The sequence below is a fragment of the Lagenorhynchus albirostris genome, chromosome 16 (assembly GCF_949774975.1).
Source record: "Lagenorhynchus albirostris chromosome 16, mLagAlb1.1, whole genome shotgun sequence".
Classification (NCBI taxonomy): domain Eukaryota; kingdom Metazoa; phylum Chordata; class Mammalia; order Artiodactyla; family Delphinidae; genus Lagenorhynchus; species Lagenorhynchus albirostris.
In genome coordinates this window covers 52,706,563-52,721,520 of record NC_083110.1, presented here as the reverse complement: position 1 = coordinate 52,721,520, position 14,958 = coordinate 52,706,563, and the positions used below count along the sequence as shown (strand labels likewise).

The window sequence follows — 14,958 nt, the reverse complement described above, 5'->3', positions numbered from 1 at the left end:
TGTACATTCCTGCCTTCTTTATCAAAGATAAGGTGACCATATATGCGTGGGTTTATCTCTGGGCTTTCTATCCTGTTCCATTGATCTATATTTCTGTTTTTGTGCCAGTACCATACTGTCTTGATTACTGTAGCTTTGTAGTATAGTATGAAGTCAGGGAGTCTGATTCCTCCAGCTCGGTTTTTCGTTCTCAAGATTGCTTTGGCTATTTGGGGTCTTTTGTGTTTCCATACAAATTGTGAAATTTTTTTTCTAGTTCTGTGAAAAATGCCAGTGGTAGTTTGATAGAGATTGCATTGAATCTGTAGATTGCTTTGGGTAGTATAGTCATTTTCACAATGTTGATTCTTCCAATCCAAGAACATGGTTTATCTCTCCATCTATTTGTCTCTTCTTTAATTTCTTTCATCAGCGTCTTATAATTTTCTGCATACAGGTCTTTTGTCTCCTTAGGCAGGTTTATTCCTGGATATTTTATTCTTTTTGTTGCAATGGTAAATGGGAGTGTTTTCTTAATTTCACTTTCAGATTTTTCATCATTAGTGTATAGCAATGCCAGAGATTTCTGTGCATTAATTGTGTATCCTGCTACTTTACCAAATTCATTGATTAGCTCTAGTAGTTTTCAGGTAGCATCTTTAGGATTCTCTATGTATAGTGTCATGTCATCTGCAAACAGTGACAGCTTTACTTCTTCTTTTCCGATTTGGATTCCTTTTATTTCCTTTTCTTCTCTGATTCCTGTGGCTAAAACTTCCAAAATTATGTTAAATAAGAGTGGTGAGAGTGGGCCACCTTGTCTTGTTCCTGATCTTAGTGGAAATGCTTTCAGTTTTTCACCATTGAGGACGATGTTGGCTGTGGGTGTGTCATATATGGCCTTTATTATGTTGAGGAAAGTTCCCTCTATGCCTACTTTCTGCAGGGTTTTTATCATAAATGGGTGTTGAATTTTGTCAAAAGCTTTCTCTGCATCTATTGAGATGACCATATGGTTTTTCTCCTTCAATTTGTTAATATGGTGTACCACATTGATTGATTTGCGTATATTGAAGAATCCTTGCATTCCTGGGATAAACCCCACTTGATCATGGTCTATGATCCTTTTAATGTGCTGTTGGATTCTGTCTGCTAGTATTTTGTTGAAGATTTTTGCATCTATGTTCATCAGTGATATTGGCCTGTAGTTTTCTTTCTTTGCGACATCTTTGTTTGGTTTTGGTATCAGGGTGATGGTGGCCTCGTATAATGAATTTGGGAGTGTTCCTCCCTCTGCTATATTTTGGAAGAGTTTGAGAAGGATAGGTGTTAGCTCTTCTCTAAATGTTTGATAGAATTCGCCTGTGAATCCATCTGGTCCTGGGCTTTTGTTGCTGGATATTTTTTTTTTTGGTGCTGTACGCAGGCCTCTCACTGCCATGGCCTTTTCCGCTGCGGAGCACAGGCTCCGGACGCACAGGCTCAGCAGCCATGGCTCACGGGCCCAGCCGCTTCGCGGCACGCGAGATCCTCTCGGACCGGGGCACAAACCCGCATCCCCTGCATCAGCAGGCGGACTACCAACCACTGCGCCACCAGGAAAGCTCTGTTGGAAGATTTTTAATCACAGTTTCAATTTCAGTGCTTGTGATTGATCTGTTCATATTTTCTGTTTCTTCCTTATTCAATCTTGGCAGGTTGTGCATTTCTAAGAATTTGTCCATTTCTTCCAGGTTGTCCATTTTATTGGCATAGAGTTGCTTGTAGTAAGCTCTCATGATCTTTTGTATTTCTGCAGTGTCAGTTGTTACTTCTCCTTTTTCATTTCTAATTCTATTGATTTGAGTCTTCTCCCTTTTTTTCTTGATGAGTCTGGCTAATGGTTTATCAATTTTGTTTATCTTCTCAAAGAACCAGCTTTTAGTTTTATTGATCTTTGCTGTCGTTTCCTTCAATTCTTTTTTATTTATTTCTGTTCTGATCTTTATGATTTCTTTCTTTCTGCTAACTTTGGGGTTTTTTTGTTCTTCTTTCTCTAATTGCTTTAGGTTCAAGGTTAGGTTGTTTATTCGAGATGTTTCTTGTTTCTTAAGGTAGGATTGTATTGTTACACACTCCCCTCTTAGAATTGCTTTTGCTGCATCCCATAGGTTTTGGGTCATCGTGTTTTCATTGTCATTTGTTTCTAGGTATTTTTTGATTTCCTCTTTGATTTCTTCAGTGATCACTTCGTTATTAAGTAGTGTATTGTTTAGCCTCCATGTGTTTGTATTTTTTACAGATCTTTTCCTGTAATTGATATGTAGTCTCATAGCGTTGTGGTCGGAAAAGATAATTGATACAATTTCAATTTTCTTAAATTTACCAAGGCTTGATTTGTGACCCAAGATATGATCTATCCTGGAGAATGTTCCATGAGCACTTGAGAAAAATGTGTAGTCTGTTGTTTTTGGAGGGAATGTTCTATAATTATCAATTAAGTCCATCTTGTTTAATGTATCATTTAAAGCTTGTGTTTCCTTATTTATTTTCATTTTGGATGATCTGTCCATTGGTGAAAGTGGGGTGTTAAAGTCCCCTACTATGATTGTGTTACTGTCAATTTCCCCTTTTATGGCTGTTAGTATTTGCCTTATGTATTGAGGTGCTTCTATGTTGGGTGCATAAATATTTACAATTGTTATATCTTCTTCTTGGATCGATCCCTTGATCATTATGTAGTGTGCTTCTTTGTCTCTTCTAATAGTCTTTATTTTAAAGTCTATTTTGTCTGATATGAGAATTGCTACTCCAGCCTTCTTTTGATTTCCATTTGCATGGAATATCTTTTTCCATCCCCTCACTTTCAGTCTGTATGTGTCCCTAGGTCTGAAGTGCGTCTCTTGTAGACAGCATATACATGGGTCTTGTTTTTGTATCCATTCAGCCAGTCTGTATCTTTTTTTTTTTTGCAGTACGTGGGCCTCCCACCAGTGCGGCCTCTCCCGTTGCGGAGCACAGGCTCTGGACGCGCAGGCCCAGCAGCCATGGCTCACAGGCCTATCCGCTCCACAGCATGTGGGATCCTCCCGGACTGGGGCACGAACCCGCGTCCCCTGTACTGGCAGGCGGACCTCTAACCACTGCGCCACCAGGGAAGCCCCAGTCTGTCTTTTGGTGGGAACATTTAATCCATTTACATTTAAGGTAATTACTGATATGTATGTTCCTATTCCCATTTTCTTAATTGTTTTGGGTTTGTTATTGTAGGTCTTTTCCTTCTCTTGTGTTTCCTGCCTAGAGAAGTTTCTTTAGCATTTGTTGTAAAGCTGGTTTGGTGGTGCTGAATTTTGTTACCTTTTCCTTGTCTGTAAAGGTTTTAATTTCTCCATCAAATCTGAATGAGATCCTTGCTGGGTAGAGTATTCTTAGTTGTAGGTTTTTCTCCTTCATCACTTTAAATATGTCCTGCAATCCCTTCTGGCTTGTGGAGTTTCTGCTGAAAGATCAGCTGTTAACCTTATGGGGATTCCCTTGTCTGTTATTTGTTGTTTTTCCCTTGCTGCTTTTAATATGTTTTCTTTGTATTTAATTTTTGATAGTTTGATTAATATGTGTCTTGGCCTGTTTCTCCTTGGATTCATCCTGTATGGGACTCTCTGTGCTTCCTGGACTTGATTAACTATTTCCTTTCCCATATTAGGGAAGTTTTCAACTATAATCTCTTCAAATATTTTCTCAGTCCCTTTCTTTTTCTCTTCTTCTTCTGGGACCCCTATAATTCGAATGTTGGTGTGTTTAATGTTGTCCCAGAAGTGTCTGAGACTGTCCTCAGTTCTTTTCATTCTTTTTTCTTTATTCTGCTCTGCAGTAGTTATTTCCACTATTTTATCTTCCAGGTCACTTATCCGTTCTTCTGCCTTGGTTATTCTGCTATTGATCCCTTCTAGAGTATTTTTAATTTCATTTATTATGTTGTTTATCATTGCTTGTTTCCTCTTTAGTTCTTCTACGTCCTTGTTAAATGTTTCTTGTATTTTCTCCATTCTATTTCCAAGATTTTGGATCATTTTTACTATCATTACTCTGAATTCTTTTTCAGATAGACTGCCTATTTCCTTGTCATTTGTTTGGACTGATAGGTTTTTGCCTTGCTCCTTCATCTGCTGTGTGTTTCTCTATCTTCTCATTTTTCTTCACTTACTGTGTTTGAGGTCTCCTTTTTGCAGTCTGCAGGTTCGTAGTTACCGTTGTTTTTGGTGTCTGTCCCCAGTGGCTAAGTTGGTTCAGTGGGTTGTGTAGGCTTCCTGGTGGAGGGGACTAGTGCCTGTGTTCTGGTGGATGAGGCTGAATCTTGTCTTTCTGGTGGGCAGGTCCACGTCTGGTGGTGTGTTTTGGGGTGTCTGTGGCCGTATGATTTTAGGCAGCCTCTATGCTAATGGGTGGGGTTGTGTTCCTGTCTTGCTAGGTGTTTGGCATAGGGTGTCCAGCACTGTAGCTTGCTGGTCGTTGAGTGAAGCTGGGTCTTGATATTGAGATGGAGATCTCTGGGAGATTTTTGCCGTTTGATATTACGTGGAGCTGGGAGGTCTCTTGTGGACCAGTGTCCTGAAGTTGGCTCTCCCACGTCAGAGGCACAGCACTTACTCCTGGCTGCAGCACCAAGAGCCTTTCATCCACATGGCTTAAAAATCACAACTTCCTGAAGAAGGCCATCAGAAAAGCAGGGTAGCGTTGTCAATAATCTTCATTGTCTTCACTCAGTAACTATTTTATGGATGCACCAAGGAAATGGAGTCATACTGCAATCCCTCAAAGACTACTAGTGTTGGAGGGTCTCCTGCAGAGGCTGAGGGTGGCTGTGGCTCAACGTGAGGACAAGAACACTCTGAGATGTATCATTATAACTACACCTAATTGTTATGAACTATATAGGCCCAAATAACGAACAGGCTAAATAGAGGTAGGATTTGAGCTCTAATCGTAGACACAGTTCAGAGGGGGAAAAAAATCAACCCTAAATATATTCAAGTTTAAAGAGCATTATGTGTTTTGGGGGGAAGAAGAGGGAAGCAGTATCAGTCCAGCGGATATCTCAAACTAGTGGGCCAAATCTCACTTGCCAAAGTGTTTTGATTCTGTTTTTTTTTTTTTTAAGTTTCTGTCATTTAAAGGTCAGGAGACTTAACATAAAAGTCTATATTTCTTGAAAAATCAGACTTAGAAAAACCAGATCTATACATGGCAGTCATCCAAGGCAATAGTCAGTTGTAAGTGATTTGCAGCTCTCTTCGCTACGAACAGAAAGCCTCTCCGGTTGTCCAGTCCTCCCATTTACCATCACCCCCCTCTGGCCCCTTCAGCACTGAGGCTTAGTGTAAATTACCTTTTCATTTTACCGTTTCTTTATTTGGGGCATGTTTTACTTAGATGTGTCATCCTGCCTGGCGTCTGAATTTGCAACTCCAGCTATATAGGGTAAGAGGGAAGAAGGACCTTAATTTATATTACTGTTTCCAGACAGTGCTGTGACGGACTGTTTTGTCAAGAGGTACGGTTACCTTCCGTGATGTCAGCCTCAGAAGATGAATCTGCCTCAGATATCCCTAGAGTCCTTTAAGCTGCAGTTTTGTCATCTGAACCACCTGGTTGATCATAATATTCCCTCTCCTGCCTGCCACCTGGGATTATGTGAAATGTGACCATGAAATATGAAAGTGCTTTGTTAAATGTAAAACCATTAAACAAATTAGTTGCAATAACTCTAAAGCAGCAATTTTCTTATCTGGAGGTACAGATTTACTTTTACCTGCCAGTGACCTCTCTTCCCAAAGTGGGGGAGGGGGAGGGGAAATATATGGCCACAGACAAGAGATACTGTGATTGGGGTCGATTTAGAAAAGAACAAAAAAATGTACAATTGCCTTTTAAATTATAGAATATTTTGACATGAGGGGTTTTTGGGGGGGAGGGGGAGAGGGATAGGGATGATGGTAGTAAAAGAGAGAAGATAGAGAGAGGTGAGAAATGACCTTTGCTAAACCCTGCTGCTTAACATACTTTGATCGCATCAGATTTGAAGTATTATAGTCATCTAAATTTGGAGACAGATGGTCTGCTTTTGTTTTTTGAAATAAAAATTCATTTTCCCATGGATTTCTAAAGTTTTTAGAAATGTATTTCAGAGATGTTCTCTGTTTATTTGATCCAAATGGAAAACTCTTTTATTAAGCTCTCTGCCTTATTTCTTTACTTTGAGACACTTTCCTCATATAAGAGCAGTTCCTGGTAGTTACACTTTGGACCCACTCTCTTTCCAAGTAAAATTCTGTTCTTTGCTATATTTGCGTCCTAGTGGGATTATATATGTTGTGACAGAATAACCACACTGAGTTCCATACTCATATCCAAAACAGCTGGGATCTTCAATTCCATACAGCTGTGTCTCCCTCTTGCTCTACTTATTTGCCCATTTTTCAGAGCTTTTCTGGCACAAAACCAGAGGGTCTGCCATGAGAAGGGCAGTTGTAGCCCTGTATGGGGATGAGGGGGATGAAGTCCGTGAATCCTGAAAATTGGGAACAGAGTGCTGTCATACATGATTCTTGCCAAACACTGGGTGAGTTTAAGCTGGGACCTCACTCTCTAATGTAAATATTCAAAATTGATTTACATTTTTAAGCAGTGTTCTATAAACGTACATTCTAGAGGTTAAAATACTGTTTTATGTTCCGAACTGTACTCATGCTTCAAGGGGTAACCTTTAGTTCGCCTTTGAAATTTACAGTTATCTTGTGTGAGTCTCTGATGAGTTTTTCAGCTTTGATTTTATTTTCTAAATGTATATATTAATGACAGAAGAGTATAAACATTATTAATCTTTTTATTTTGAGATTCATTAATTACCTGAGTTTCTTAGAGTTTTTATCTTTTAATAGTATAGTCACCAAAACTAATACTGATGTTAACCTTAATAACCAAATAAAGTCCCAATGTCTTTGGCAGCTCGGCACCGAAACAGTATTATGAAAGTTTCATTTAAGATCCAGAGATCGGTAAATCGTACACTGCCTCTACGTTCTGTCATACTTGGTAAACACCCAGAAAACTTCACGTGTATCACAGGTTCAGCACCCCAAATTCCCTTAACTGACTGCAGGACCATAACATCTAAGACTGTTCAATATTAAAAATCCTAAAGTCTAACCTTCTCCTCTCCTTCTTCATCTCTCCCTCTCCCTTATTTTTCTATATTTAATCCCTCACCTCATGAAGACCCTGTCTCTTGACTACCATTTTATCGTCGGTAGTCTCTGTCAATAGATTAACTTTCTTCCTTGTCTAGCCACATTACTTGGTTTATTATTTATTCACACTAGTATCTAAACTTTCCTTGCCTTTTGTCTTGCTTCCACTTTTTCCCAGCATACTCTCCACCCTAGTTCAGTTTAGCCATTTGCTTTTTCAACTGATATATATATATAAATGTAACTAAATTCTAGTAGTGAAAATCACATAGCCAGATTATTGTGGTGATGATTTGTCATGGTCTATAATGTAGCTAGCCATTTTTTCCTTTTCCTACTCACAGCTACTGTTCTTTTATCGTTCCTTAAACTTTCTACCCCACTTTTTTTTTTTTTTTTTTTTTACGCGGGCCTCTCACTGTTGTGGCCTCTCCCGTTGCAGAGCACAGGCTCCTTACGCGCAGGCTCAGCAGCCATGGCACACGGGCCCAGCTGCTCCGCGGCACGTGGGATCTTCCCGGACCGGGGCACGAACCCACGTCCCCTGCATCGGCAGGCAGACTCTCAACCACTGCGCCACCAGGGAAGCCCTACCCCACTTGTTTTTAAAAACAAAATTCACATTTTGTTTAGGTTGATAAAAGCTATACAAAATTGATTTTCTTCACCAAAAATTACAGCAATATTTTCTGTATTATTCCTAGATAAACTACAAAACACTTATTTTTGTAGGTTTTCTAGGTTTTGCTTATAAATCAAGATGAGGCAGTAGATCATGGAAAAAGACAGAAAAAAACAGACAAATCAGTTGTCAGTATCCATGGCCTCTGATCCTGTCTTGACCATGAAACAGAAGTGTTCAACATATACCTGCCAAAAAGCTTATGAAGATGTAGGCTCAATAAAGGAATATAAACAACAACCAGATGTGGAACAACAATGGCAGGCTCTTCCATTCAAACTTTAAGTATAACTTGTTACTTTAAGTTCATTTGATAAAGACAGAATCTACACTGAAATCCTTGTTTGGCAAGCTCACGTGTTTCTCTTACAGTCTGATAATTTTCTTAAGAGTCCCTTACAGATTTTTAACAGCATACTTAAAACTCCTACTATTCAAAGGTCAGTCATGAGCTTCACTGTAATGTTTATAAAATGTATTCCTTCCACCCATACCTCCTCAAAATTTATTTCTTCAAAGAACTGATAACTCAATACCTGACAATTGGATCCACAGTGATAAATGTTAATGTCTAAAATGACTTAACTAATACAATTCCAAAGTGCCATTAGCAGAGATCACACAGAGTGTAACATGGTACTTTCAATGCTATCTTCTGGAAGAACAGTTAGGTCTCCAAAGCATGGGACTTCAAACAGGCCATTTAAACAGGCAGATTATCAATGACTAATGTACTCAATGGGAGGCCTACAGGTCAAGATATTCAGTGATTAAGTGGCCTACGTACACCTTACAACTTTTCTGTAAGGTATTTTTAGATTGCTTACAGATTTCTTCAAATATCAAATATAAGAGAGAGGCTATTTTAAAAGTCTCTTAGGTATTTTCAATGGTTTCTGAATTATCTATAGGAAGCTCTGACTTACTTCTATAGAGTTTGATATATGTATCCACCATTAAATCCAAATCGTGTTTTATATCCAAATTTATGTTCAGCAAAGCCAAGTTACTTTACCTTTGGTCTGTCAAAGTGTTCCTCAGGTATGCTTTGAGATGCTTTTGCCCATTTTCATAGCGTTCATTCTCAACCTTCATCACAGGAAGAATACGTAGGACCCTGAGCAATGCGTAAACATTAGGAAAATCTTGATGTCTGCCAGATGAAGAGCTTCATAAATAGTGGATGGAAGTTCTATAATTTTCCATGTTTCCACTTGATTCTCCAACAATGCAGCTCAGCAGAGAGTGTGTCAGGATTAGGTAAATCACTTCTGTACATGTCAGCATGATGCTCCTCTGATGTATTGAATTTGAGCTGTCCCATGACAGAGGGTACCAGATATAAGCATTTAAGAGCTTTGAGGTGCTGTTCTGAGAATATATCTTTCAGTTCCTCAATAATGTGTTCCACTGTTGGAACACTTAAGAGTTTCTTTATAGTAACTCTCAGAGGTTAGCTGAGATTCCAGGTTACTGTGCTGAGCTCTGTGAAATTTCCCTGGGAGTTTCATCTGAATATCAAGTTTGGTTGCCAAATTTGTGGCTTCCTCAAACCAAAATTCATGATGAACTTCGATATTTTCCATCACTTCATTTAGTGAATGCAGCACTGCAGTCAAACTACTGGCTGCAAAGAAGACATCAGAAGTTTGCCCCTGAAGATTTTTCCCAAAGGCTGTTGTAAAAGATAGAACATTTTTAAGAACAACAATGGTAACGATGAAATCAAAATCTGTTACCGCACTACAGAGTACAAATGCTCGGCCAGCTATACAGTTATTCCATCTAACATTTGTGACACTCTTTATACCATCTAAACATACAACAAGTGCTTGTAGGAGGTCCACTAAGATTTCAAAAGCATCATGCCTGCCTGTCCACTGGAGAATGGCAAATTTCCTTCAGTTCTTTGCCCCTTTCTTAATTGTTCTGAAAAAGGACAGAAATTACATTGTCAAGCTCTAAAAGCAGTTGTGGTGATAGATGGAAAAAAGAACAAACTTCCTCAATTGTTCCTAATGCGACAGATACTCCCATAACAGGCAGTGATTTTGCCAACCACATATTTAAGGCACAGGAAGAGCAGAGTGTGTAGATACCTTGGGGATATTTCTCTAAAAGTCTAGAAGCAACAACGTGCATTTTGGAAGAAAATCCACTGGACACAATGTAAGCCTGGCCATGACAGTACTCTATGTTGAATCCCCACTTCTCAGTTAATCATAGTGTGAAATTTCATAGCCAAAATTTCTGCATCAGTTTCATAAGGCAGGAAGCCCACAGATTCCTCTCTCAGGTTGTGAGCTTCGTCAACAAACCTCACCAACACAGGCAGGTACTCTTTCCCTGTTATGCCCACCACATCGTCAGTGAGGATGGAAAAGAAGTGAGAGTCTCCCACTTCTCTGAGGGTTTCTTCCCGAATGCAGCTCTCACAGATCTCTAGCATCTGTTTCTGCTATGTTTTTGAACAATGTGTTAACTGCTGTTGTCTCAAAGCGCTTTCTCAGAACCTCTTCGCCAGAATTGATCCGGTACTCAGGCAGTGCTTGAAAGTTATCACGAGTAAAGAGAACTTCTGGGATTTCATCAGCTTCATGTCCATCCAGAGGTATGTTCCGTTTTCCCATAAGAATCAAAATTTCAAATAAAGATTTTTAAGTATTGTTTTCCTTCTCTTCAAGGGTTAAAACTTGGCACTTAAACTCGGCACTTTCACTTCCGTGGCCCGGGTTCAATCTCTGGTTGGGGAACTAAGATCCCATGAGCCGCAGCCCAGCCAAAAATAAATTTTTTTTTAATTTTTAAATAAAAAATAGGGCTTCCCTGGTGGCGCAGTGGTTGAGAGTCCACCTGCCAATGCAAAGGACACGGGTTCGTGCCCTGGTCCGGGAAGATCCCACATGCCGCGGAGCGGCTGGGCCCGTGTGCCATGGCCGCTGAGCCTGCGTGTCCGGAGCCTGTGCTCCGCAACGGGAGAGGCCACAACAGTGAGAGGCCCGCCTACCGCAAAAAAAAAAATTAATAATAATAATAATAATAATAAATAAAAATGGGATCTCAAACAGTACATATTACCCTTCAATGAATACTGTTCCTTAATAGTATATTATAGACATTCCATCAGGTCAATAAAGACTGAACTCATTCCTGGTAAAAGTTATATAATGGTCCAAAACTATACATTAGTTTATTCTACCATCCTTCTATTGATAATCAAATCTTCTCTAAAAACTTTTGTCACCACAAATATGGGGTGCATATATCTTTTGAAATTTAGTGTTTTTGTTTTCTTTGGATATATACTCTGGAATGGAATTGCTGGATCATATGGTAGTTCTATTTTTAGTTTTTTGAGGAACCTCTATACTGTTTTCCACAGTGGCTGTACCAATTTACATTCCGAGCAATGTACTAGGGTTCCCTTTTCTTCACATTCTCACCAACACTTGTTATCTGTGGTCTTTTTGATGATGACCATCTGACAGGTGTGAGGTGATATCTCATTGTGGTTTTGATTTGCATTTCTCTGTTGATTACTGATGTTGAGCATCTTTTCATGTGCCTGTTGGCCATCTGTGTATCTTCTTTGGAAAAATGCCTATTCAGGTGTTCTGCCCATTTTTAAAATCAGGTTGTTTGTTTTTTTGATACTGAGTTGTATGAGCTGTTTATATATATTGGATATTAACCCCTTATCAGTCATATCATTTGCAAATATTTTCTCCCATTCATTTGGGTTTTTTTAAGACAATATTACGGTTTTTTGTTGTTTAGTTTGGGGGTTTTTTGTTGTTGTTTTTTAATTAAACTTTCCTTTTCTTGTTGCTGGAAAGCAAGGTTCTGACTTTGTGGTCAATTATAATATCTCATCCTGTGTTTTTAATAGTTATCTTTTTGTCATTCCAAATGCTATCTATTCCTCTTTTAAACTCTGTATCAAGTTGGTGTATTTTTATGTTTATGTAGTTCCCTATATGTAGTTCTGTAGTTCCCTATGTAATTATGCAGTTCCCTATAAAACTAAAAATGGATTTAACATCTGACCCAGCAGTTGCAGTCTTGAGCATCTATCCTAGAAAAATGAAAACTTGTGTTTACACAAAAAACTGATATGAATGCTCATAGTGGCTTTATTTATAATAGTCAAAAATTGGAAACAGCCCAAATGTATTTATATTAAATATTTTCTATTATAATCTATTAATAGATCTTAGGAATAATTATATAAAAATCAATATATGTTTTTATTATATTTTGTGACATGAAGTCAGTTCAGTAATCCAGCATGTCATCAGCCATATTTTTAAGATTATTTCCTTAACCCATATCATATAAATTGTGGTAAAAGTGATCTGGTTATGAAATAGTCCTTTAAATGAAAAGATGTTGTAAAATGTGTTGTTCACCAACTTTCAGAAAAAAAACTATTCTGTTTAATACCAACACACTTTTGTTTGGAAATTTACAAGTTGATAGCTGCAAGAGAGAATTTTGTGCTCATTAGCAGATACAAAGAAGGAAAGTTAAAATGTGGCACATCCCTCCCAATTTAGGGGACATCACAACAAAATTGTGTTCTGCTGACTTGAATAACGGGAGACTTTGCTAGTAACTTAGCATTTATCCTTCACTTACTGTTAGAATACTAAGGACTTATAGCATATTTTCCCCCACAGGCCTGGGAAAAAGTCAAGACTTCTTAATGATCAGCACCCTCAAGTGATGTATAATCGTTCTCAATGGTGAAAAACTGAAAACATTTCCACTAAGATCAGGAATAAGACAAGGTTGCCCACTCTCACCACTATTATTCAACATAGTTTTGGAAGTTTTAGCCACAGCAATCAGAGAAGAAAAAGATATAAAGGGAATCCAAATTGGAAAAGAAGAAGTAAAACTGTCACTGTTTGCAGATGACATGATACTATACATAGAGAATCCTAAAGATTCTACCAGAAAAGTACTAGAGCTAATCAATAAATTTGGTAAAGTAGCAGGATACAAAATTAATGCACAGAAATCTCTTGCATTCCTATACACTAATGATGAAAAATCTGAAAGAGAAATAAAGGAAACATTCCCATTTACCACTGCAACAAAAAGAATAAAATACCTAGGAATAAACCTACCTAAGGAGACAAAAGACCTGTATGCAGAAAACCAGAATACACTGATGAAAGAAATTAAAGATGATACAAACAGATGGAGAGATATACCATGTTCTTGGATTGGAAGAATCAATATATTGAAAATGACTATACTACCCAAAGCAATCTACAGATTCAGTGCAATCCCTATCAAACTACCAATTCCATTTTTCACAGAACTAGAAAAAAAATTTCACAATTTGTATGGAAACACAAAAGACCCCAAACAGCCAAAGCAATTTTGAGAAAGAAAAATGGAGCTGGAGGAATCAGACTCCCTGACCTCAGACTATACTACAAAGCTACAGTAATCAAGACAGTATCGTACTGGCACAAAAACAGAAATATAGATCAATGGAACAGGATAGAAAGCCCAGGGATAAACCCACGCATATATGGTCACCTTTTCTTTGATAAAGGAGGCAAGAATATACAATGGAGAAAAGACAGTCTCTTCAGTAAGTGGTGCTTGGAAAACTGGACAGCTACATGCAAAAGAATGAAATTAGAACACTTCCTAACACCATACACAAAAATAAGCTCAAAATGGATTAAAGACCTAAATGTAAGGCCAGACACTATAAAACTCTTAGAGGAAAACATCGGCAGAACAATCTATGACATAAATCACAGCAAGATCCTTTTTGACCCACCTCCTACAGAAATGGAAAGAAAAACAAAAATAAACAAATGGGACCTAATGAAACTTAAAAGCTTTTGCACAGCAAAGGAAAACATAAGATGAAAAGACAGCCGTCAGAATGGGAGAAAATATTTGCAAACGAAGCAACTGACAGAGGATTAATCTCCAAAATATACAAGCAGCTCATGCAGCTCAATATCAAAAAAACAAACAACCCAATTCAAAAATGAGCAGAAGACCTAAATAGACATTTCTCCAAAGAAAACAGATTGCCAACAAACACATGAAAGGATGCTCAACATCACTAATCATTAGAGAAATGCAAATCAAAACTACAATGAGGTATCACCTCACACCAGTCAGAATGGCCATCATCAAAAAATCTACAAACAATAAATGCTGGAGAGGGTATGGAGAAAAGGGAACCCTTCTGCACTGTTGGTGGGAATGTAAATTGCTACAGCCACTATGGAGAACAGTATGGAGGTTCCTTAAAAAGCTAAAAATAGAACTACCATACGACCCAGCAATCCCACTATTGGGCATATACCCTGAGAAAACCATAATTCAAAAAGAGTCATGTACCACAATGTTCATTGCAGCACTGTTTACAATAGCCAGGACATGGAAGCAACCTAATGTCCATTGACAGATGAATGGATAATGAAGATGTGGCACATATATTCAATGGAATATTAGCCGTAAAAAGAAACGAAATTATTTGTAGTGAGGTGGATGGACCTATAGTCTGCCAAACAGAGCGAAGTAAGTCACAAAGAGAAAAACTAATACTGTATGCTAACACATATATATGGAATCTTAAAAAAAAAAAAAAAGAGATTCTGATGAACCTAGGGGCAGGTTGGGAATAAAGATGCAGATGTAGAGAATGGACTTGAGGACACGGGGAGGGGAAGGGTAAGCTGGGATGAAGTGAGAGAGTGGCATTGACATATATACACTACCAAATGTAAAAAGATAGCTAGTGGGAAGCAGCTGCATAGCACAGGGAGAACAGCTTGGTGCTTTGTGGCCAATTAGAGGGGTGGGATAGGGAGGGTGGGAGGGAGACACAAAAGCAAGGGGATATGGGGATATATGTATACATATAGCTGATTCACTTTGTTATGCCGCAGAAACTAACACAGCATTGTAAAGTAGTGATACTCCAATAAAGTTGTTTAAAAAAAAAATGGCTCAAAGATAGTCTGCTTAGGTGGAAAAAACCTAAAGGAAAATTTTAGATAGATTAAAAGAGACCTTGTTTTGAAGGGGGAG

The 14,958-nt window shown here is 38.3% G+C and overlaps 1 pseudogene; it reads right to left on the bottom strand.

Moving 5' to 3' along the window:
• Positions 1 to 6,825: 6,825 nt before the first annotated feature.
• LOC132506935 (52 kDa repressor of the inhibitor of the protein kinase-like) lies at positions 6,826 to 11,149 on the bottom strand (annotated as a pseudogene).
• Positions 11,150 to 14,958: the final 3,809 nt, after the last annotated feature.